Raw genomic sequence first — 23973 nt, 5'->3', positions numbered from 1 at the left:
AACTCCATTTTAATGATGAAGAAAGTAAAGCTTAAAAGTGATAGGGAAGTTCCTTTAAATAGGGGGACAAATAAATAAATCAGAGATTCACATATACATCTCTGTTCTTTGAAACCATGCTTTTATTCGTGCTCTTCTATGATCACAATCACCCATGGCATAAATTTCCAAAGATGTGAAACAGAGAAGAAACATGACAGATTTAAGGAAAGTCAAAGAAGGTTAATTTGGAGAAAGTAAGGTGGAATGTAGTATATGCTGTTGCTGGAAAGGAGGTAGGCTTCATTTCACAAACTAAAGTTATAGATTTTCATTTTTCTTAAAATAATACAAAATAATTTTAAACAAGAGTGTGATATAAATAATTTTCTGTTTGAACAGAATACTCTAACAGCATTATGGCAAACATATTGGAAAGGAAGTTAGAATGGATGGAAGAAGACTAGCTAATATTTTGTTGCTGAACCCTAGGCAAGGATTATTGGCAACTTGGACTAGGGGATTTGGTGTTAAAAAGACAGAGATTAGAAATTGAAGTTTAAGACGAGAATAAAATCAATAGGAATTGGAGATAGTTTTAATATATCGAGTAAAGGTAAAGAGAAGTCTTAAAGAAGAGTTTTAGGCCTCTGGTTTACTATTTGGATGAATGAAGGTGTCTTTCACTGACTGAAATAAGAAGACCTAAAATAATAGTAGGTAATAAACGCTGAGATGACAGTATGGAGTTTGAGGTACACGTGAACCATCGAAGTTAAGAAGATACTTAAAAATATAGGTCAGGGACTCATAGAAAGCTTTGAGTTAAAGACACCAGATTGTGAATTATTTATGTATAGAACGAAAAGTATTCTATACTTTTCATTCTAAGATTGAGAGTTGAGTAATGCCAACACTCATAAATCTGCAACAGAGATGGAAAGTCAAGAGAACATATTACTTTAGAGGCCAACAGAAAAGTATCTCTTTAAATAAGGAAGACCTGTGTAAAGCAAGTACTAAAATATGTCTGTTGGATTGAACAATATGGAGATCATTGGTGACTGTATTGAGAGCCACTTTGGGGAAACAGTGGGACCAGGTTTGAATGGGTTTTTAAAGTAAATGAGAAGTGGATAAACTGAGGTATTAAATATGGAAAATTCCTTCTCTAAGTGTACTGATGAAGAGGAGGAAATGTATGGAAGTAGATAGGAGATTTGAAATAAAAATGGGATTGATTTGTTTGATTGTATACTTAAGAGGGGAGGCATTTAGGAGTTTCTAAATACCTATGGGAAGGATTCAGTCAAGAAAAAGAATATTAGAATACACACAAGCTATAAGGAAAAATTTATTTTGAATGATTCCAGAAAATAAGGAAGGAATAGAAAAGCAAGCATAGGTTTTATAAATCCTTTCATTCTACCTGAGATGTGACATGCTGCCACAGCAATGGTTGCTAGCTTGGTATTGCTTTAAAATAATTTGGTTGAGCCTCAGTCACCTCTGTGGTTGTTTGTGTCTAATTTATAAATAGTAGATCTTCATTACAACTATTCAATGTTCAGGCTACACACACACACACACACACACACACACACACACACACGGCCCATATACAGCATTTTGTTTTGAAATAATTTTAGATTTTTAGAACACGTCCAAAGTTAATACAGAGAATTCTCATACCCAATTCATCAAGCTTCCTCTCATATTAACATATTACACAATGATATTGTATTTATCAAAACTAAGAAATTTACATATATGTTATATATGGCCCTGCCCTCCAGCAGGCTAATACCATCTCTAGGACACCTTGAGTCCCTTAGCCCTGGAATCCAGCCCCACCAACCAGCAGGCTGACACCAGCTTCAGGAACCCCAGTGCTCTGCAGCCAGAGACCCCAAGACCTGGAACCTCCCATCAGTGAGTCAGTACTAGCTCCAGGACCCCCTGGACCCAGGCCCCACCCACCAGCAGGCCAAAACCAGTTCTAAGACACCTTGAACCCCTCAGCCAGCCACCCTGGGTTGCAGCCCCTCTCACCAGTGGGCCAGCACCAGCTTTGGGATGTGCCAGAACCCATAGTCAGCCATGTAAGGAACTGACCCCACCAACCAGCAGAACAACACTAGGTCTGGGAACCACAACCCCACAATTACCCACTCCAGAGCCCAGCTCTGTACACCAGTGGGCCAGCACTAGCCCCAAGACCCCCTAGGGCCTTGCAACCAACCAGACCAGGGGCCAGCCATGCTTACCAGACCACCCACAGTAGTCAGTCGACCACAACAGAGGGACCCAGGCAACACATATAGGGGGCATCCCTATAGCATATAGCTCTGGTGGCCAGAGGGGAGTGTGCTGTTGGGACACACAGGATGTCTCTTACAAAAGATAACTTCTCCAAGGCTGTGAACTGTAACCAACTTGCCTGATACATAGAAATAAAAACAGCAAATTAGGCAAAATGAGGCAACAAAAGAACATGTTCCAAAGGAAGGAATAAGATAAAACACCAGAAGATGAACTAAGTGGAGAAAAGCAATCTACCCAATAAAGAGTTCAAGGTAATGATCATAAAGACAATCAAAGATCTCAGGAGAGGACTTCCCTGGTGGCACAGTGGTTGAGAGTCTGCCTGCCGATGCAGGGGACACGGGTTCATGCCCTGGAGCGGCTGGGCCCGTGAGCCATGGCCACTGAGTCTGCGCGTCGGAGCCTGTGCTCCGCAACGGGAGAGGCCACAACAGTAAGAGGCCCGCGTAACGCAAAAAAAAAAAAAAAAAAAAAAAAAAGATCTCAGGAGAAAAGTAAATGAACAGAGCTAGAGGTCAGAAGGTTTTAACAAAGAGAAAGTATAAAGAAGAACCAAACACAGCTGAAGAATACAATAACTGAAATGAAAAATACACTAGAAGGAATCAACAGTAGATTGGATGATACAGAGGAAGAGATCAGTGAGCTGGAAGACAGAGTAGTGGAAATCATGGAAGCTGAACAGAAAAATAAAAGAATAAAATAAATGAGGACAGTTTAAGAGATCTCTGAGACAACATCAAGTGTACTAACATTCTTATTATAGGGGTCCCAGAAGGAGAAGAGAACGAGAGGGGTGCAGATAACATACTTGAAGGCATCATAGCTGAAAACTTCCCTAACCTGGATAAGGAAATAGACACCCAGGTCCAGGAAGCAGAGTCCCAGACAGGATCAATCCAAAGAGGATCACACCAAGACACATATAATTAAAATGGCAAAAATTAAAGATAAAGAGAGAATATTAAAAGCCACGGGGGAGGGTTTCCCTGGTGACGCAGTGGTTGAGAGTCCGCCTGCTGATGTGGGGGGCGTGGGTTCATGCCCCGTCTGGGGTGGACCCCGCATGCCACGGAGCGGCTGGGCCCATGGACGTGGCCTCTGGGCCTGCACGTCCGGAGCCTGTGCTCCGTGGCAGGAGAGGCTGTGGCAGTGGGAGACCCGCGTACCGCAAAAAAAAAAAAAAAAAAAAGGAAACTCCCCCAGAATGCTACAAGCTGACTTTTCAGCTCAGAGGAAGGAGTGGTATGATATATTTAAACTGATGGCCAGAAAGAAGAGGTATGATATATTTAAAGTGATGAAGGGGGAAAAACTACAAGTTAGAATATTCAACCCAACAAGACTTTCATTTAGGTATCATGGAGAGATCAAAAATTTTGCAGACAAGCAAAAGCTAAAAGAGTTCAGTGTCACCAAACCAGCTTTACAGGAAATTTTAAAGGGCATCTCTAAGTGAAAAAGAGAAGGCCACAACGAGAAACATGAAAATAAAAAAGGGAAAAGCTCATTGGTAAAGGCAAATATACAGTGAAAGTAGTAAACCAGCCACATATAAAGCTAGTCAGAAGGTTAAAACACAAAAGTAGTAAAATCATCTATATCCAAAATGAGCAGTTAAGGGATACACAAAACAAACAGACGTAAAACATGATGTCAAAAACAAAACTGATGTAAAAAAATTGCATTATTATTATTTTTTATTTCTTGACCTATATTAGATGATAGATGTTTACTAAATTCATTGTGATAATCACTTTATGATGTATGTAAATCATATCACTATGCTGCATAGCTTGAACTTATACAGTGCCATATATCAATTATATCTCAATAAGACTGGAAGAAAAAAGTTTGTTTAACTAAAAGACCTGAGATTCCAACTTTTATATCACTGTTTTACAGATGTCAGTGTATAGACTAGTGTTGGTTTTTGATGTTTCATAAAAATAAATTTATTCCATTAAAGGACTGGCCTTTATTCTAAAATTGATTTATTCTCTCTCTTTAGTGTATACACACACACATACACACGAAATAGTACTGAGAATAGATAATAGTTTTTTCTTTGACATTATTAATTGATAAGATAGATCATGGACAATAATATTCTGGACTCACTTTTTTACTGTTTTGAAATTTCCCATAATTTGGAAATGATTTGCTATAATTTATCTTCTGATCTAGTATCATTTCAGAGTATCTAATGACTCTAAAATGTGGTTCTGGGGTGTGATTTCATATTCTTGTGTGAGCATGTATTTACAGAGAGAAAATATAATATGTGAAAATATATTTGTAAGGAGGCAAAAGACCTATACTCCAAAAACTATAAGAAACTGATGAAAGAAATTGAAGAAAACACAAAAAGATGGAAAGATCTACCATGTTCTTTCCATGGTAGAAGAAAACATTCTTTCCATGGAAGAATGAAAACAATGACCGTACCTGGATCCATTGATGTGGTGATGTCATGCTCTCCCAGGTGGGACCTAAGCCTTGCGAGATGAGGAACTGACATTCACAGCAGTGGGACTGCTCTTCTCCTTCTGTTGGCGGCCCCTCGCCTCTCCTCTCCACCATTGGTGGTGTGTGGAAGGCAGGGGTGTGGAACCTGGCCTGACACTTGGTCTCCCACCCCCGCCTCAAGGTGTCAGCAGGACCAGGGTCCTCTGAGACAGCAGACACTCACTTCACCTTTTCAGCCTGTGCCTTACAAGCGGCCCTCCCCAAGGTGGGGATGGGGGTGGGGCACCTGGTGCTGTGCCCACGGGCCAGTGTGACAGCATGTCTCACAGGCTCTCTGCGATGCCCCTGGAGCACTCCAGGGCATGCCTCAGGTGCCCAAGGCTGAACAGGTGGCATTGTTTACTGTTCCCGTGAGCCCCTTCAGTCCCCACTGTGGTGGTGCTTCAGTGAGCACCTCTCTTGGGGAGGTCTAGATGGTAAAGGAGACACAAGTGTCCCTCTCCTGGGGCCAGGTGCCCCCTCTTTGTGGTATCCTCCCTGGCTCTTGTGGGTACTGACTTGGCCTGTCTGTGTCCCCACTTCACTGGAGGTTGCACAAGGACGTGTGAGTGATAGTGGTGGGCTGAGCAGTAGTGGTGGGCTGGAAGATGTGAAGGGGGACTGTCACATTGTACACTGTTCATGGGAATGTAAATTGGTGTAGCCACTGTGGAAAACAGCATGCAGATTTCTCAAAAAACTAAAAATACAGCTACCATATGACCCAGGAATTCCACTCTTGGGTATATATCTCAAAAAAACAAAAACATTAATTTGAAAAGATACATACACCCCAATGTTCATAACAGCATTATTTACAATTGCCAAGATACGGAAGCAACCTAAGTGTTCATCAACGGGTGACTGGATAAAGAAGAAGCGGTATACATGTACAATGGAATAAAACTCAGCTATAAAAAAGAATGAAATTTTGCCATTTGCAGCAACATGGATGGACTTGTAGGGCATTATGCTAATGAAATAAGTCAGAGAAAGACAAATACAGTATGATATAACTTATATGTAGAATCTAAAAAATTCAACAAGCTAGTGAATGTAGCAAAGCAGAGGCAGAATCATAGATACAGAGAACAAACCAGTGGTTACCAGTGGGGACTACTGGCAGGCAATGTAGTGGTGGGGAGTGGGAAGTGCAAACTGTTGTTGCAAGATAGGCTCAAAGATATATTGTACAAGGTGGGGAACATAGACAATATTTGTAATACTGTAAATGAAAAGTAACCCTTAAAATTGTATAAGTATTTAACATTTTAAATAAATAAATAAAAAGTTATTGACTCTTCTAAAACTATGGGCTATAAAAACCAGACTTGATTGAAAAAGATGGTGGTGTGGGGGACACTGAGTTAGCATTTCCCCACAGCTAGGGTGCCTGCTGGCCACTGGTTGGGGACCCTGATGCCCACGCAGACAGGAAGAACCCCCAAGTGAACCGGTAGGACATGGGGGGACAGAGGGGGAGGAGAAGTGTGGTCAGAGAGGATCTGCATCCCTGAGGTTGGGGTGATCAGTAGAGGTAGGCGGGAGGAGCCATCTGGGAGGAGTGGGAGAGGAAAGAGGGTTTTTGTCCCACCCACTTGGTCCCAGGGAGCCTGCTGAGCTCCCAGGCTGGTCCCCTGCCCTCAAAGGAACCCCTCCCACTGGCTGCATTGATCCTGGGGCATAGGCAGGAGACTGAGGGGAGTTCAGGAGAGGCGGGTGGGAGGAACCATCCAGGAGGAGAAGCAGAGGTGTGCAGGGCAATCGACCTACCCAATAGGGCATGGGGAGGCTGCTGAGCTCCCAGGCAAGTCCCTTGCCCTCCAAAGCCCCCTCCAGGCTACATGGGTCCTTGAGGGCATAGGAGGGAGGCCAGGAAGATCAGGAGAAGCAGGCAGGAGGAGCCATCCAGGAGGAGCAGGAGAGGAATGGAGGGCATTTGTCCTGCCCACTTGGGCCAGGGAGCCTGCTGAGCTCCAAGGCTGGTCCCCTGCCCTCCAAGGCCCCCTGCTCTGGGAATGCATTGGTCCTGGGGGCATAAGAAGGAGGCCGAGGGGAGAATAGGAGAGGCAAGTGGGAGGGCCCCTCTGGGACACAATAGCAGGAGAGGAGAGGAGGACGTTTGCCCTGGCCACTCAAGCCCAGGAAGCCTGCTGGGCTCCCAGGTGATGTCCCCTGCCCTTTGAGACCAGGGGTGGGGGACATGCCTGAGCCCCTTCTGTTCCTTGAGCCTAAGCCCCACCCTCACAGCCCCCAAGGCCTTTTCCAGCCCTGTGGGTCCTAAGCATAGGCCCTGCCCACCACCCAAAACTTGCCCTTGCTTATGCCCCACCCTCCACATCCAAGGCCTTTTCCCACATTTTTTTTTTCTCTTTTCCCTCCTCCTCTTTTTTACTATTGTGGTATTGTTGTACTTTCCGGTTGTTGATTCATCTATATTTATATTTATATTTTCATATTCTTTCTAACATATCTGTTAGTTTCCAAGTCTAATATTATTTTTTACTGTGTTATAGTACTCTCTTTTATTTTATTGTTTTTACCACCCATGTGGCTTGTGGGATCTTGGTTCACCAGCCAGAGAACAGGCCAAAGCTCCTGCGGTGGGAGTTCCTTGTCAGAACCACTGGACTAAGAGAGAAACTCAGACCCCAGTGAATATCAGGGTGAGGTGAGGTCACACGGTGGTCCTCATATCAGCACCAACACCCAGATATACACAACAGCCTACAAATTTCAGTGTTAGAAACCTCAGGCCAAACAACCAGTAAGTCAGGAACATAATCCCACTCATTAAAAAAAAAAATGAGACAGCAAAAAAATATGTCACAGATGAAGGAGCAAGATAAAAACTTACAAGACCAAATAAATGAACAGGAAATAGTCAATCTATCTGAAAAAGAATTCATAGTAACGATAGTAAGGATGATCCAGAATCTTGAAATATAACAGAGGCACAAATTGAGAAAATACAAGAAATGTTTAACAAAGATCTAGAAGAACTGAAGAAGAAACAAACAGAGATGAACAACATAATAACTGAAATGAAAAATACACTAGAAGGAATCAATAACAGAGGCAGAAGAATCAATAAGTGAGCTGAAAGAAAAAATGATGGAAATAACTGCCAAGGAGCAAAATAAAGAAAAAAGAATAAAAAGAAATGAAGACAATCTCAGAGACCTCTGGGACAACACTAAACACACTAACAATCGAATTATAGTGGTCCCAGAAGAAGAAGAGGAAAAGAAAGGGTCTGAGAAAATATTTGAAGAGATTATAGTCAAACACTTATCTAACGTGGGAAAGGAAATAGTCACCCAAGTCCAGGAAGCACAAAGACTCCCATATAGGATAAACCCTAGGAAAAACACATAAAGATGCATATTAATCAAACTAACAAAAATTAAATTCAAAGAAAAACTATTAAAAGCAACAAGGGAAAGACAAAAATAACATACAAAGGAATCCCCATAAGGTTATCAGCTGATTATTCAGCAGAAACTCTGCAGATCAGAAGGAAGTGGCAGGATATACTTAAAGTGATGAAAGAGCAAAACCTACAACCAAGATTATTCTATCCAGCAAGGATCTTATTCAGATTTGACAGAGAAATCAAAAGATTTTCAGACAAACAAAAGCAAAGAGAATTCAGCACCACAAAACCAGCTTTACAACAAATGCTAAAGAAACTTCTCTAGGCAGGAAACATGAGAGAAGGAAAAGATCCACAAAAGCAAACCCAAAATAATTAAGAAAATGGTAATAAGAACATACATATCGATAATTACCTTAAATGTAAATGGATTAAATGCCCCAACCAAAATACACAGACTGGCTGAATGGCTACAAAAACAAGACCCATCTATACGCTATCTACAAGAGACCCACTTCAGACCTAGGGACACATACAGACTGAAGGTGAAGGGATGGAAAAAGATATTCCATGCAAATGGAAACCAAAAGAAAGCTGGAGTAGCAGTACTCGTATCCAAAAAATAGATTTTAAAATAAAGGCTGTTACAAGAGATAAGGAGGGACATTACATAATGATCAAAGGATCAATCCAAGAAGTAGATATAACAATTATAAATCTTTATGCACCCAACATCGGACAGCTCAATATACAAGGCAAATGCTAACAATCATGAAAGGAGAAATTGACAGTAACACAATAATAGTAGGGGACTTTAACATGCCACCTACACCAATGGACAGATCAACCAAACAGAAAATAAATAAGGAAACACAAGCTTTAAATGTCACAATAGACCAGATAGATTTAATTAATATTTATAGGAGATTCCATCCAGAACAAGAGATTACACTTTCTTCTCAGGTGCACACAGAATATTCTCCAGGATAGATCACATCTTGGGTCACAAATCAAGGCTTGGAAAATTTAAGAAAATTGAAATCATATCAAGCATCTTTTCTGACCACAATGTTATAAGATTGGAAATCAATTCCAGGAAAAAAACTGTAAAAGACACAAATATATGGAGGCTAAACCGTGTGCTATGAAATAACCAAGAGATCAATGAAGAAATCAAAGAAGAAATAAAAAAATACACAGAAACAAATGACAATGAAAACACAACGATCCAATAACTATGGGATGCAGCAAAAGCAGTTCTTAGAGGGAAGTTTATAGCAATTCAATCTCATCTCATTCTCAAGAAACAAGAAAAATCTCAAATAAGTAATCTAACACTACACTTAAAACAACTAGAGAAAGAAGAACAAAGAAGACCCAAAGTCAGTAGAAGGAAAGAAATCATAAAAATCAGAGCAGAAATAAATGAAATAGAAATGAAAAAAACAATAGCAAAGATCAATAAACTAAAAGCTGATTCTTTGAGAAGATAAACAAAATTGATAAACTCTTAGCCAGACTCATCAAGAAAAAAAGGGAGAGGACGCAAAATCAATAAAATTAGAAATGAAAACGGAGAAGTAACAACTGACACTGCAGAAATACAAAGGATTATAAGAGACTACTACAAACAACTATATGCCAATAAAATGGACAACCACAAAGAAATGGACAAATTCTTGGAAAGTTACAATTTTCCAAGACTGAACCAGGAAGAACTATAAAATATAAACAGATGTATCACAAGTAATGAAATTGAAACCATAATTAAAAATCTTCCAACAAACAAAAGTCCAGGAACAGATGGCTTCACAGGCAAATTCTATCAAACATCTAGAGAAGAGCTAACACTGATCCTTCTCAAACTCTTCCAAAAACTTGCAGAAGGAGAAACTCTCCCAAATTCATTCTATGAAGCCACCATCACCCTGAAACCAAAACCAGGAAAAGATATCACAGATAGAGAAAATTATAGACCAATATCACTGTGAACATAGATGCAAAAATCCTGAACAAAATACTACCAAACAGAATCCAGCAACACATTAAAAGGATCATACACCATGATCAAGCCAGATTTATCCCAGGTATGCAAGGATTCTTCAATGTATGCAAATCAATTGATGTGATACACCACATTAACAAATTAAGGAATGAGAATAATATGATCATCTCAATAGATACAGAAAAAGCTTTCAACAAAATCCAGCATGTATTTATGATAGAACTCTCCAGAAAATGGGCATACAGGGAACCCACCTCAACATCAAAAAGACCATATATGACAAATCCAGAGCAAACATCATACTCAGTGGTGAAGACTGAAAGCATTTTCACTAAGATCAGGAAGGAGATAAGGATGGCCACTCTTGCCACTATTATTCAACATAGTTTTGGAAGTCCTAGCCATGGCAATTGGAGAAGAAAAAGAAATAAAAGGAATACAAATTGGAAAAGAAGAAGTAAAACTGTCACTATTTACTGATGACATGACACTATACATAGAAAATCCTAAAGATGCCACCAGAAAACTACCAGAACTAATAGGTGAATTTGGTAAGGTTACAGAAAACAAAATTAATGCACAGAAATCTCTGGCATGCCTATACACCAACAGTGAAAGATCAGAAAGAGAAACTAAGGAAACAATCCCATTAACCATTACAACAAAAAGAATAATATATCTAGGAATAAACTTATCTAAGGAGTAAAAGACCTGTACTCAGAAATCTATAAAACACTCATGAAAGAAATCAAAGGTGACATAAACAGATGGAGAATTATACCATGTTCTTGGATTGGAAGAATCAATGTTGTGAAAATGACTATACTACCCAAAGCAATCTACAGATTCAATGCAATCCCTATCAAACTTCCAATGGCATTCTTCACAGAATTAGAACAAAAAATTTTACAATTCGTATTGAAACACAAAAGATCCCGAATAGCCAAGGCAATCTTAAGAAAGAAAAATGGAGTTGGAGAAATCAGGCTCCCTGACTTCAAACTATAGCACAAAGCTAAAGTAATCAATAGAGTATGACAGTATGACTGACATCAAAACAAAAATATAGGTCAATGGTACAAGGTAGAATGCCCAGAGAAACCCACACACCTATGGTCACCTAATTTACAATAAAGGAGGCAAGAATATAAAATGGAGAAAAGACAGCCTCTTTGATTAATGGTGTTGGGAAAACTGGACAACTACATATAAAAGAATGAAATTAGAACACTACCTAACACTATACACAAAAATAAGCTCAAAATGGATTAAAGATCTAAATGTAAGATGAGACACTACAAAACTCTAGAGGAAAAACACTCTTTGACATAAAACACAGCAAGATCTTTTTTGACCCACCTGCTAGAGTAATGGAAATAAAAAACAATAATAAACAAATGGGAGTTAATTAAACTTAAAAGCTTTTGCACAGCAAAGGAAACTGTAAACAAAACAAAAAGACAACCTTCAGAATGGGAGAAAATATTTTCAAATGAAACAACAGACAAAGGATTGATCTCCAAAATATACAAACAGCTCATGGAGCTCAATATCAAAAAAGCAAACAATCCAATTAAAAAATGGGCAGAAGACCTAAAGAGACATTTCACCAAGGAAGGGATACTGGTGGCCAAGAGGCACATGAAAAGATACTCAACATCACTAATTATTAGAGAAATGCAAATCAGAACTACAATGACGTATCACCTCACGCCAGTCACAAGGGCCATTATCAAAAAATCTAGAAACAATAAATGGTAGAAGGGTTGTGGTGAAAAGAAAACCCTCCTGCACTGTTGATGGGAATGTAAATTGATACAACCACTATGGAGAACAGTATGGAGGTTCCTTAAAAACTAAAAATAGAACTACCATATGACCCAGCAATCCCACTACTGGGGATGCACCCTGAGAAAACCATAATTCAAAAAGAGTTATGTACCACAATGTTCATTGCAGTTCTATTACAATAGCCAGGACATGAAACAAACCTAAATGTCCATTGACAGATGAATGGATAAAGAAAATGTGGCACATATATATAATGGAATATTACTCAGCCATAAAAAGAAACGAAATTGAGATATTTGTAGTGAGGTGGATGAACCTAGAGACTGTCATACAGACTGAAGTTAAGTCAGAAAGAGAAAAACAAATACCTTATTCTAATGCATATATATGGAATCTAAAAAAAAAATACTGATGAATATAGTTGCAGGTCAGGAATAAAGATGTAGACATAGAGAATGGACTTGAGGCCACGGGGTGGGAGGGGGAAGCTGGGGATAAGTGAGAGTAGCATTGACATATATTCACTACTGAATGTAAAATAGTTAGCTAGTGGGAAGCAGCAGGGAGATCAGTTCGGTGCTTTGTGATGACCTAGAAGGGTGGGATAGGGAGGATGCGAGGGAGGCTGAAGAAGGAGGGGATATGGGAGCATATGCATGCATATGATTGACTCACTTTGGTGTACAACAGAAACTAACACAGTATAGTGAAGCAATTATACTCCAATAAAGCTGTATTTTAAAAAATCGATTGACAATAAATGTAAGGGTTTATGTCTGGAAAAAATAATAAAAGATAAAAACCAGACTTGTGCTTTTGCACATCAAAAACTCAGCAAATATTCATTTAATAGATGAATAAATACATAATTTTCAGGTTTTTTAACGTACTGGAATGGAAAGTGGCACCAGATGATTAAACAAGTCTTCTCTTTTAATGGGATCAGGAAGTTTGTCCAAATTACCTCTTTGGCAAGGTCACTCACAATACTCTCCGAAAGGAAATAAGGAATATAGAACATTCATCTGTTAACATATGGTACAATACATTTTAATTTTTTTGCATATGGGATTCTGCTGCAAGTAACAGAAATACAGTAAACTTTATAAAGAAAGGGGCATGTTTCCCAATAATGACACATCCTGCAGTGTGCACAAATATGCTCATGAATTTTCTTTACACCATCAAATAAAGCAGTGTTACAAAGTAAATCTTGTGGTGTTTAAGAGAGGAAAGCTAAAATAATCTTTTTTATTTATAATTTTTGGTACATTTTTTGGAGGGTCTCAGGAGTATATCATTTTTCCTAGCTTATAAAAATGATACTGCTTTTATCTCTGAAGCACTGCCAATAGCCTGAAAGATGGTGATTTTCTACAGTGAGAGCTGATTGTTCAGTTTATTATACCTAGGACCTTTGGAAAATTAAATTATCAATTTCCCCTTCTTTTTATGTCGTGTATGATTATTAGACTCCCCTTTATAGTGTGCTTTCATTTTCCTTTAAATGTTCTCATAATCTATGATTACAAGGTTATTTATGTATACACAAGGAGCCCTTTGTTCCATAATCATCTTTTCCCTGCAGCCTGATTTCGTTAGTGTTTGTAATATCACAGTTTATCACCATGGAGATAACTATAATGTGATAAATATTGGAACAAATCAAATGGGAAGAGCATGATTAGAAAGCAGAAGTAATTTCTTTTTCTTTTTCTTTTATTTTTTTGCAGTATGCGGGCCTCTCACTGTTGTAGCCTCTCCCGTTGTGGAGCACAGGCTCCGGATGCACAGGCCCAGTGGCCATGGCTCACGGGCTTAGCCGCTCTGCAGCATGTGGGATCCTCCCGGACTGGGGCACGAACCCCTGTCCCCTGCATCGGCAGGCGGACTCTCAACCACTGCGCCACCAGGGAAGCCCCAATTTTGTTTTTTGAATGAATATCTTCACTGTAACCAACGATATTCCTTAAAGATCTTTATAATTGTAATGAAAACCAGAAAGTTGACACGTTAAGAGTATATTTGCAAGTCTTAACCTGCTGACACAATGTGATGTATTGGAAAGAGACGATAAGAGAAGAGAGAAGAGTTGGGCTTCAGTGTTGGCTCCACCATTTACTAGAATTCCTAGTTTTGTAATTTTCATAAAATCCTTTGTATATGAAATGAGATTAATCTATCTGATTTATAAATATATACATATATCACAAACACTATACACATATATCACAAAGACTATAATTCTCATAAATACTGCATTCTGTGTATTTTATTTCTAGGACGAGAGAGTAAAAAACAATTCTGTTATAACTTGCTAGCCTTTATTTCTTGACATGGAGATGGTAAAATCCTATCAGCCTGAGTACTTGAGTGACCATGTGGATCAGACCATCACTGGACATATAGGGTAATTGTCAAACCATCACCAGACACATAGGGTGAGTACAAAACAAATCTGTTACATTAAACCACTGAAATTTTAGATTAAATTTGTTATTATTTTTTTAGTTTATCCTTAGTTTCTGGACTTAAGGAAATGAAGTGGACTTGATTGGAGAAACTGGTAAAACAGATTAGGTTCTAAAGGACAAAAAAAAATTCAAAATATCCTCTCTGGAATAGTGGTGGGATTGGCTCAGTCTTTTAAAAGGACTTAGAGTTCTGCATGCCAAATCTAGAAGGGAAGGATGAAGGTGATAAACAGGAAATGGATGCAAAATGTCACCAGTCTAGCAGACTATATATATGGAGCATTGTCCTGCATAATTTTGGGAGAATCAGTCTCTGAAATTTATGGTTTAGAATCTATAGTTTGGCTTACAGGGCAAGTGCCAGTGGAGACAGTGAAGCATATGTGGAAGGAGTGAGATGTGGGTGGAATTGCAGAATTTTTAAATCTTGGATTCTAGAATCAGACAGAACTGTTTAGATAAGGGAAGTGATTATCAGCTACATGATTCATGGCAATTTATTTAATCTCTCCTAGACTTTAATTTCTTCATGTAAAAATATTTAATAATAATTCTTATGTGATGTTTAAATTAGATAAAATACTTACTACATGCTTGGCACTGTATCTGGCACATACCAACTACTTAATAAATGTTAGTATTATTATTATAGAGAAGAGAGTAACATGAGATGGAACAATATATAAAACCAGTCATTCTCATGAAAGATTGGCCTATCTATAACCTGATAAGATCTCATCAAACTCACCTTTATGAGAGTAATAAACTTGAATTAGAAAATATTTGAAAGAGGAGGCATAGTGACTCTGATAATTAATGGAATAAATTCAAACAGAATTCAGCAGTAATTGTATTTGTTATTTCAATGTAGATCATCTTTCAATTACTTTGACTTCTCACTAATTGCCCTCTTGTATGTATAAAGTATTATAAATCTCAAGAGTTCCAGTGACTCATATTATGGAAAGAAACTTAGGATTTGATCTGGATTTGAATGGTTTCTAAACTATGTATCTGAGCAGAGGCATAAATCAAACTCCTGTTAAACTAGACCGGTCAGGGAGTACAATGATCTGGTTGATTGAATATTTAGGTTAATAGGTCATTAGAATACATACATACCATGAGCTAATTGCATATTTCATCACTTCATACTAAAACTAAAGTGAAAAAATTAATTTTTTAAACGTTTATAGGTCATTTGAAGTTCTTACTCTGTCTTATTCTCTCCATATGAATGTCACAAATTCCTTACCTTATTTAGACCTTTTCTAAACTGAGCTAACATAGCCTCAATTGATTTGTTACCTTTAACTTCAGTCTCTTTGCTTGTTCAGAAATTCATCACCACTGCATCGATATGACAAAACAGTATCCTCTGAGTTAAACTTGGGTTACTCAGCACTCTTGAAGGAAAAAAAGATATCAGGAAGAATAGCTTACAGTATACATTTATGGTGTTCAATCTTGGATATACCCTCAATTTTACTGATTATTTTTATTTTAAGTATAATAATTCATAACTTTAGTTATTATTATTTTACAAGGAAGACTTTCTTCTCCATTCTTCTCAACAGTTATTCCAAATATTCAGTTTTCTTCAAGTCCTCTGCAGCTTCCTGCCACCATCTCTCTCAAATGCTCAAATGGCATTGCTTCATATTTTACAGAGGAAGTAGAGATTCTGTAAAATCAGGAACATGTATCACCTCCTAAAACACACCTACACATTTTCCTGCAACTGTCTAGTTCTTAAACCTGTCACATCTGTCTTAGATGGAGATCCAACCTTCCTATTTACTAACATAATGCATTTTCAGGCAGTGCAATTTTCCATGCTTATCTATAGTCTCAACCAGGCAAGTTAGGAACTTTCAGGCTCAGCACCAAAATACCTTAGGCATTGTTTACTAAATTTTGTTCTAATAGACTCACACCTCAATTCCTTATATTGTTCTGGTTTCCAACTTTATTTCCCTGTCCTTACATCATATTTAGAAAAAGTTTTAAAAACTACACTTTATTTTTTGTTCTTCTGGTGAACCTCAAGTTGTATAATGACTTAATCCAATAAGGTAATATTTATTGAGAATGGGTAAATTATTAGTGAACTTACCCTAGTTAATTAATGCAAACCATTGGAGTATAGGTCCAACTCTCTCTCTCTCTCTCTCTCTCTCTCTCTCTCTCTTTCTCTCTCTCTCTCTCTCTCTCTCTCTCTATATATATATATATATATACACACACATTTAGTTGTATTATAGATGTAACTGTAAAAATATATTAACATATATATGTATTTATAAAAGAAGTTATTCTCTGTCCTTGAAAGAGGATTGAAGTCTGTTTGAGAAAGAAAGAAAGAAAAGGAAAAAGAAAGAAAGAGAGGAAGAAAGAAAGAAGGAAAGAAATGGAGGGAGGGAGGAGGGAAGGGAAGAAAAAACATTTTCTTAGTTACATTATTTACAGTTATATGTTTGTCTCTCATGTCCTTTCCTCATTAACAAATTAAGAACAGTCTCTAATCTACAGATTTGTTAAACTTCTGTTAAAAGTGAATTTTCTTAAAAAAAACACATCTTTCTAAATAATTTCATCATATTTTGATTATTTAGAACATACTTTATGTAAAACTAAACAGTGTTTTCAATAAATAAATATTTCTCCCTCACATAAAAATTACACAGTAAGAAATACATGGATTATATTTTTGCTACTCATGTATCAAACAGCAACAACTACTCTTTTTGATTAAATACTCATTTAATCCTAGGCATAAGTAAATGGCAAAATAGGAAATGGTACTGGATTTGAGGAGAGAAGTGCTTACAATTTCTAAGGAGTTATTCATCCCAGTAAAATTAATAAATTTGAATTTGGTATTTTGGAGATCAAAAAAAAATGGCAAGCCTCTTTTTAATGGAGTATGACTCATGATTTTTGAAAATGTTGATATAAGAAATGAATGCTGTTTCAGAGATACATGACTGTTAAAATTATAGCAGAAAGATTATGTTAGCCTCTTGAAAAGTTTATTCAGATTTCTTATTTCCTTGGCTAATCTGACCTATTTATGTAGGGGAAATATATTGGCCATTATGAGCTAAGAATTATGAGCTAAGAATCCCATCTCTCTTTATAGTTAATACACACCAAATATCAATACTTCATTCTATACTATGTGGTTCTATTTGGATTTACAGTAAGCATCTTCTGGCATTTTCACTTTATTCAAAAGATTGGACATTTTGTAAGATCCCTATTATACCCTGGGTTACCATTTCTATGACTTCCATTTTCTTTATCTTTTTAAACTAATGAAGTGAAGATTTTTTGAATTCTAAAAGGGAAATGTTGTTTTTAAAACCTCATTGGTTTGAAGTCCCAAAACACTTCTTATAAATAAATATGAAAGACACAAGTGTTTTGAAACAAGATTCTTAAATTAATGTTGTTTTGATTATTTGTTTTCTGGTGGATGTTAAGGAAAACCACCTGACTACTACTTTGGGACTGAGGAACTCAGTTTTTCAGCTGCCAAGGATGTTGGCTGCGATGCATCACTTCTGAGTCCCTTCCTGGGAAAGCCATCCTCATTCATAAACTGATTGATGGGGTAATACAAACACCCAGGCCCTTGCTTGATGGAGGGCAGTTCTATAGGAACATCCCTGTTCCAGAGCTCCCCATAGGATTAGTGGTAGTCACTGTTTCAAATGCCTGTAGTTCAACTTTTCCCTCTCCCAAATCCTACTTTCCTCACCCCCTCACATGGTTATTCCAGAGATAACTCCTTGATAAATCCCCAATAAACCTGCTACATGCAAATCTCAGAATCTCAATGTTTGTTTCCCTGGAAAATCATACCATTTGGTGCCCAAAGTCATTGTTAAGAGGCCAACTCTAAAATAATGTTGTGAAACTGGATGGTAATTAGGAAAATGAATTTTAAAACTTTTAATGATGGTAAACTTGGATGGGACAGTAATGAAAGGAAATGCAAAAGCAGGTGTAATATCTCAAGAAATTGAGAAATACTGAAAAGAAGTAATCATAAAGACTATATAGCTGTTGCTGGGGCAATTGATACATTAGAGAAAGACAATGAAAGGCCTAGGGTGATGATCAGTCATCAATTTAAAACTCTTGGTCTTACTTGGCAGGAGAGATGCCTTGGCAACAAATAAGGATAATTTTTTATCTCCTTTAGCCAAAGGACAAAAAAGCTTTGGAACAGGCCCAGGACTTAGTTATAATAGTAGAAGAGTTACAGGAGAGGTTGAACTGTCAACCTCCAAAAAGTAGCTACACCAAGGTCAGAAACCTGACAGGGAAGTAATGGGGCTCTGAAACATTGGATGGGGACATCTGGTTGAATGCACTAAAAAATCATAAATCCTCAGATTCTCTCAAATCTTCTGGGACTGTCCAAGTCACTCACTTCTTGCTACCTAAAGATGATTACTCTCAGTGGTATTCTAGATTTGATTCTAACAATCAAAATCAAACAAACAAATGAGCAAAGCCCTGATTTGTAGCATTTGCTGATTTGCACAATGTAAATACTCACACTATGATTGATTTCAAGCTACCAACATTTTAACAATTGGCTCACAAAATTCCTGGAATGTTTAACAATTGTTTCTCATTAGCTGGAGCAAACCAGCTCTGGTACATCACGGAGTCAGGTATTATGTGTCCCGTTTATGGTCTCTTCTCCTGGCCACCAAAAACTAAAAAAGACAAACAAACAAACAAAAAAACCTCACAAAACTAGAGCACAACACCAAGCTTAGCCATAGTATAAATTTATTGGGGAAGTGCTTGGTTAAGAGAGGAAAGGGACTTTATCATGAGGGAGCTGCATGATTTTGGCAATATGTACAGTCAAGCACAGAGACTAACTAGATGGGACTAACCAACTATGCAGTGACTAAGAGACTAGTTCTTAGGGGCTCAGAAGCCAGGGAGATGGACCATAACACAAAGTTGGATAAAGGAGAGTATACTGATATGGGAGCACTCTCGAGTGACACATAAGTTAACATTCTGGAAAGGACCGTGAAAGATGGCACTAACACATTGCTGGTATGGTCTTAGAGGTTTAGAGAAAGCAAAGACTCACACAAAGTGGAATAAGAATTCTAGAACTGACATGGCAGACAGGAAAAGAAGTGATCAGAAGACTCAGAGAGAAGGGCATACCATACATATCAAACTACATACAGAAAATGATTGTGTTCATGGAAGGATCCAGAATATACAACGGAGAAAAGACAGTCTCTTCAATAAATGCTGCTGGGAAAATTGGAGAGCTACACGTAAAAAATGAAACTAGAACATTCTTTAACACCATACAAAAAAATAAACTCAAATAGGATTAAAGACTTAAATGTAAGACTGGATACTATAAAACCCTTAGAGGAAAACATAGGCAGAGTATTCTTTGACATAAATTGCAGCAATATCTTTTTCAATCCGTCTCCAAGAGTAATGGAAATAAAAATAAACAAATGGGACCTAATTAAACTCAAAAGCTTTTGCACAGCAAAGGAAACCACAAACAAAATGAAATGACAGGGCTTCCCTGGTGACACAGTGGTTGAGAGTCCGCCTGCCGATGCAGGGGACACAGGTTCGTGCCCGGGTCTGGGAAGATCCCACATGCCGCGGAGCGGCTGGGCCCGTGAGCCATGGCCGCTGAGCCTGTGCGTCTGGAGCCTGTGCTCCACAACGGGAGAGGCCACAACAGTGAGAGGCCCGCGTACTGCCAAAAAAAAAAAAATGAAATGACAACCCACAGAATGGGAGAAAATATTTGCAAATGATGCAGCCGACAAGGGATTAGTTTCCAAAATTTACAAACAGCTCATGTGGCTCAATATCCAAAACCCAAACAACCCAATCAAAAAATGGGCAGCAGACCTACATAGACATTTCTCCAAAGAAGACATACAGATGGCCAAGAGGCACATGAAAAGGTGCTCAACATCACTAATTATTAAAGAAATGCAAGTCGAAACTACAATGAGATATCACCTAACACCAGTCAGAATGGCCATCATCAAAAAATCTACAAACAATAAATGCTGGAGGGAGTGTGGAGAAAAGGGAACCCTCCTGAACTGTTGGTGGGAATGTAAATTGGTACAGCCAGTACAGAGAACAGTATGAAGTTTCCTTAAAACACTAAAATTAGAGCCACCATGTGATCCAGCCATCCTACTCCTGAGTATATATCCAGAGAAAAACATGGTTCGAAAGGATACATGCACCCCGATGTTCATTGAAGCACTATTTACAATAGCCAAGGCATAGAAGCAACTTGAAGGTCCATTGACAGATGAGTGGATAAAAAAGATGTGGTATATATGTACAATGGAATATTATTCAGCCGTTAAAAAGATTTAAATAATGCCATTTGCAGCAACATAGGTGGACTTGGAGATTATCATACTAAGTGAAGTAAGTCAGAGAGAGAAAGACAAATATATGATATTGCTTATATGGGGAATCTAAAGAAAAATGATACAAATGAACTTATTTACAAAACAGAAATAGACTCACACACTTAGAGAATTAACATATGGTTACCAGGGGGAAGTGTGGTGGGGGGAGGGATAGATTGGGAGTGTGGGATTGACATATACACACTGCTATATTTAAAATAGATAACCAAAAAGAACCTACTGTAAAAATAAATAAACTAACTACATAGGGCAAATGATTGTGTTCTATGGAAGGATACAGAAGACACTCTATTTACCAAATTGATAGGAGTGTACTGGTGACAGGGCCATTAGTTTCTTGAGAAACTGACTGGTGACCCTTCTCTGGAGGCCAGAGCTGATGACAGGAGATGCTACTTCAGGAATGGTAATCCCCTGATAGCATGGGAATCATGGAATGTCAAAATAATAGAAACCAAGTGGTGGGACTTAAATGACAGAAGCAAAGTTAGTGTAATTATAAAAATAAATGGCAAGGAGAGAGTGGCATCCAGGGTATCAGACCCACAAAAAGCTGGAAATGCTTTACAGAAAGTGTGGCAAGTACAACAGAAAACTTGATAAGACATGCACTTTAGGGTTGGGGCTTGTGTTGATAAGTATTAAAAAGAATCAGAGACCTGTCATATCAGGAAATGTTTTTAGGGTCCACTGGTCTGGGGCTTTATGGAGCATCCTCTTAAAATAAAGTACAATGCTTAGTAGACCTCCTCACATTCTTGAGGTGCCAGATTCTACCCTTTGGAATCTTGCCAAAACCCATTTACTGAGTGATATAAAAGACTACCTGGTTTAAGTATGAATATGGCTCTGAAGAATACTCAGACTGTGATGCAGGACACTCTGCCTTGTGGACCGTATGGCTTGGCCCACTGTAGAGTATTAAAGGTATTTGTTATGGGGAAAACATCATGTGGAATTTATGACAAGCACCAATAGAAGAATCACAACATAAACTCATAGGATTCTGGAGCAGGAGAAGGCAATCTGTAACAGATCATTTCACACCATACAGAAAATACATTTTAGCATTAATCAGGCTCTGATGGAGATGGAGTGCCAGGTCATTAGTCATCAAGAGGTTATGCAACCAGATTGCCCATCGTGAAATGATTCTTTCAGCCCCACTAAGTCATAAATTAGAGCAATTCCACCAGTATCCTTCAGAAGATGGAAGAAGTACATCTAGGATTACAGGCAAACATAGCCTGAGAACACAAGTTTCATGACTAGGTAGCTTGAATTCCCATGTTTTCCATCACAGTTGTACCTGTGCCTCTTCTGCAGTTCACACATTTGGCCATTTTGGATGAGGGTTCCTTTATGAGCAGCTTACAGAAGAGGCAAAAAGCTAGGTGTGGATCATGGAAGCTCAGCTCAATATATGAGTGGAAGCTGAAAGTACTGTGGTTGCCCTTCAGGCTTACTCATGGATGGCTTTGAAAGACAGGGTTAGGAGATATCTTCCCAACAGGCAGAGTGTTGCTCAATGAACACAATCATCTAATTTGTGTGGAAAAAGAAATACTGTGAGATAAGACTATATGAAGACTCACAGATAGTGCTCAGTGGCTTGACTCAGTTTTGAAGCTCTGGTGAGAGGCTTTTCAAGTATTCTTCTTGAGTAGCTGATTAATTCTACACCCCAACCATTTACCTGACATTCAAGGTGACTATGTACTAGCACTAAACTTCCCAGAGTCAGGTATCAGACAACTAGGGAGAACCCCTATGATCAGGAGCCAGATAAATTATTCAAATTAGCCAATCCACAAAGAGCCTGAAAACCCTAGCTAACCTCACCCCACTTGCTACACATAAGCTGCCCACTATGGTTCCATCTTGCTGTTATTGGGTCCTTGGGTACAACCTCCTGCTGTTTTGCCCAAGTTGGTAGCCCTCTTTCCTTTGGAGCTGTAAGTAAGAAAAAGTTCTGCCTTTTGTCAGGTATTGTCATTGCGTTATGTCCCGTCAAAGGAATCTTTAAATCTTATAAAACACGCTGTCACCGGTATCATAACCGGTGGGTCTCTCATTAAACTTTTCTAATGGGTCTCAAATTCTGTGACAGATTTTGAGTCAAGTTGTTCCCATTAAAAAGTACTGATTTTAAAAACTAATAACTTATAACTTAAAACTGCCACACACAAAACAAATGGTCCACAAAACATTCTCCTTTCCTTCTGAAGGTTTCACCATGTATTGTTGTCATTAACCAGTCTTTTACTATTAAATTTAAGACAATTTAATAGTAAATTAAAGAGACAAACTGTTCTGAGACCGTTCTTCCACCACTGATTAAGACTCGGGTGGCAGGTATTGGGGATAATATTCATTTAGCCTTCTGAGCTTTCTGGGCAGACTTGGTGACCTTGCTAGCTCCAGCTGCCTTCTTGTCCACTGTTTTGATGACAACCACAGCAAATGTCTGTCTCATGTCACGAGCAGCAAAATGGCTCAGAGGATGATAGTCAAGGGCAGCCCTTCCCTTGTCCATAATCTACAGGTATTATCACTCAGTCCTCTAGTTCCCACATGAAATTCCATTATGGTAAAATGAATATGTTTACATTACTTATATCATATTTTCTCACATGAAATTGCTTACTTACAATATATTGTTAATATCAATTGATCCTACTGATGCTTGTAGTAATCATCTTCCTGTGGAAACTATATAGTTTTATACATAACTAAAGATAACCTTCCAGATAAATACAAGGATCTTAACTTGGGTCTCTTTCTGTAATCTTATACACTGTATTCTACTGTTTTTTTTCTAAAATCATCATATGACACTGCTTTATCCTAATTATCTTTTTCTCCAACAAGTGGTCCTTCATTATATGTTTCTGTTGGTTCTTACTTCTAATTGGTGGATATCTGAGAAGTTTTTCATAAATTGTTTATTGAATATCATTCTCATTCAAGAAGTATTTACTAAAAATTTATTATATGTCAGACACTTTACTAAACAGAAGATGTAACATTGAAAAAGACAGTTTC

Source organism: Stenella coeruleoalba (assembly GCF_951394435.1).
Source record: "Stenella coeruleoalba genome assembly, chromosome: 8".
NCBI lineage: Eukaryota > Metazoa > Chordata > Mammalia > Artiodactyla > Delphinidae > Stenella > Stenella coeruleoalba.
This window is presented reverse-complemented; position numbering follows the sequence as displayed.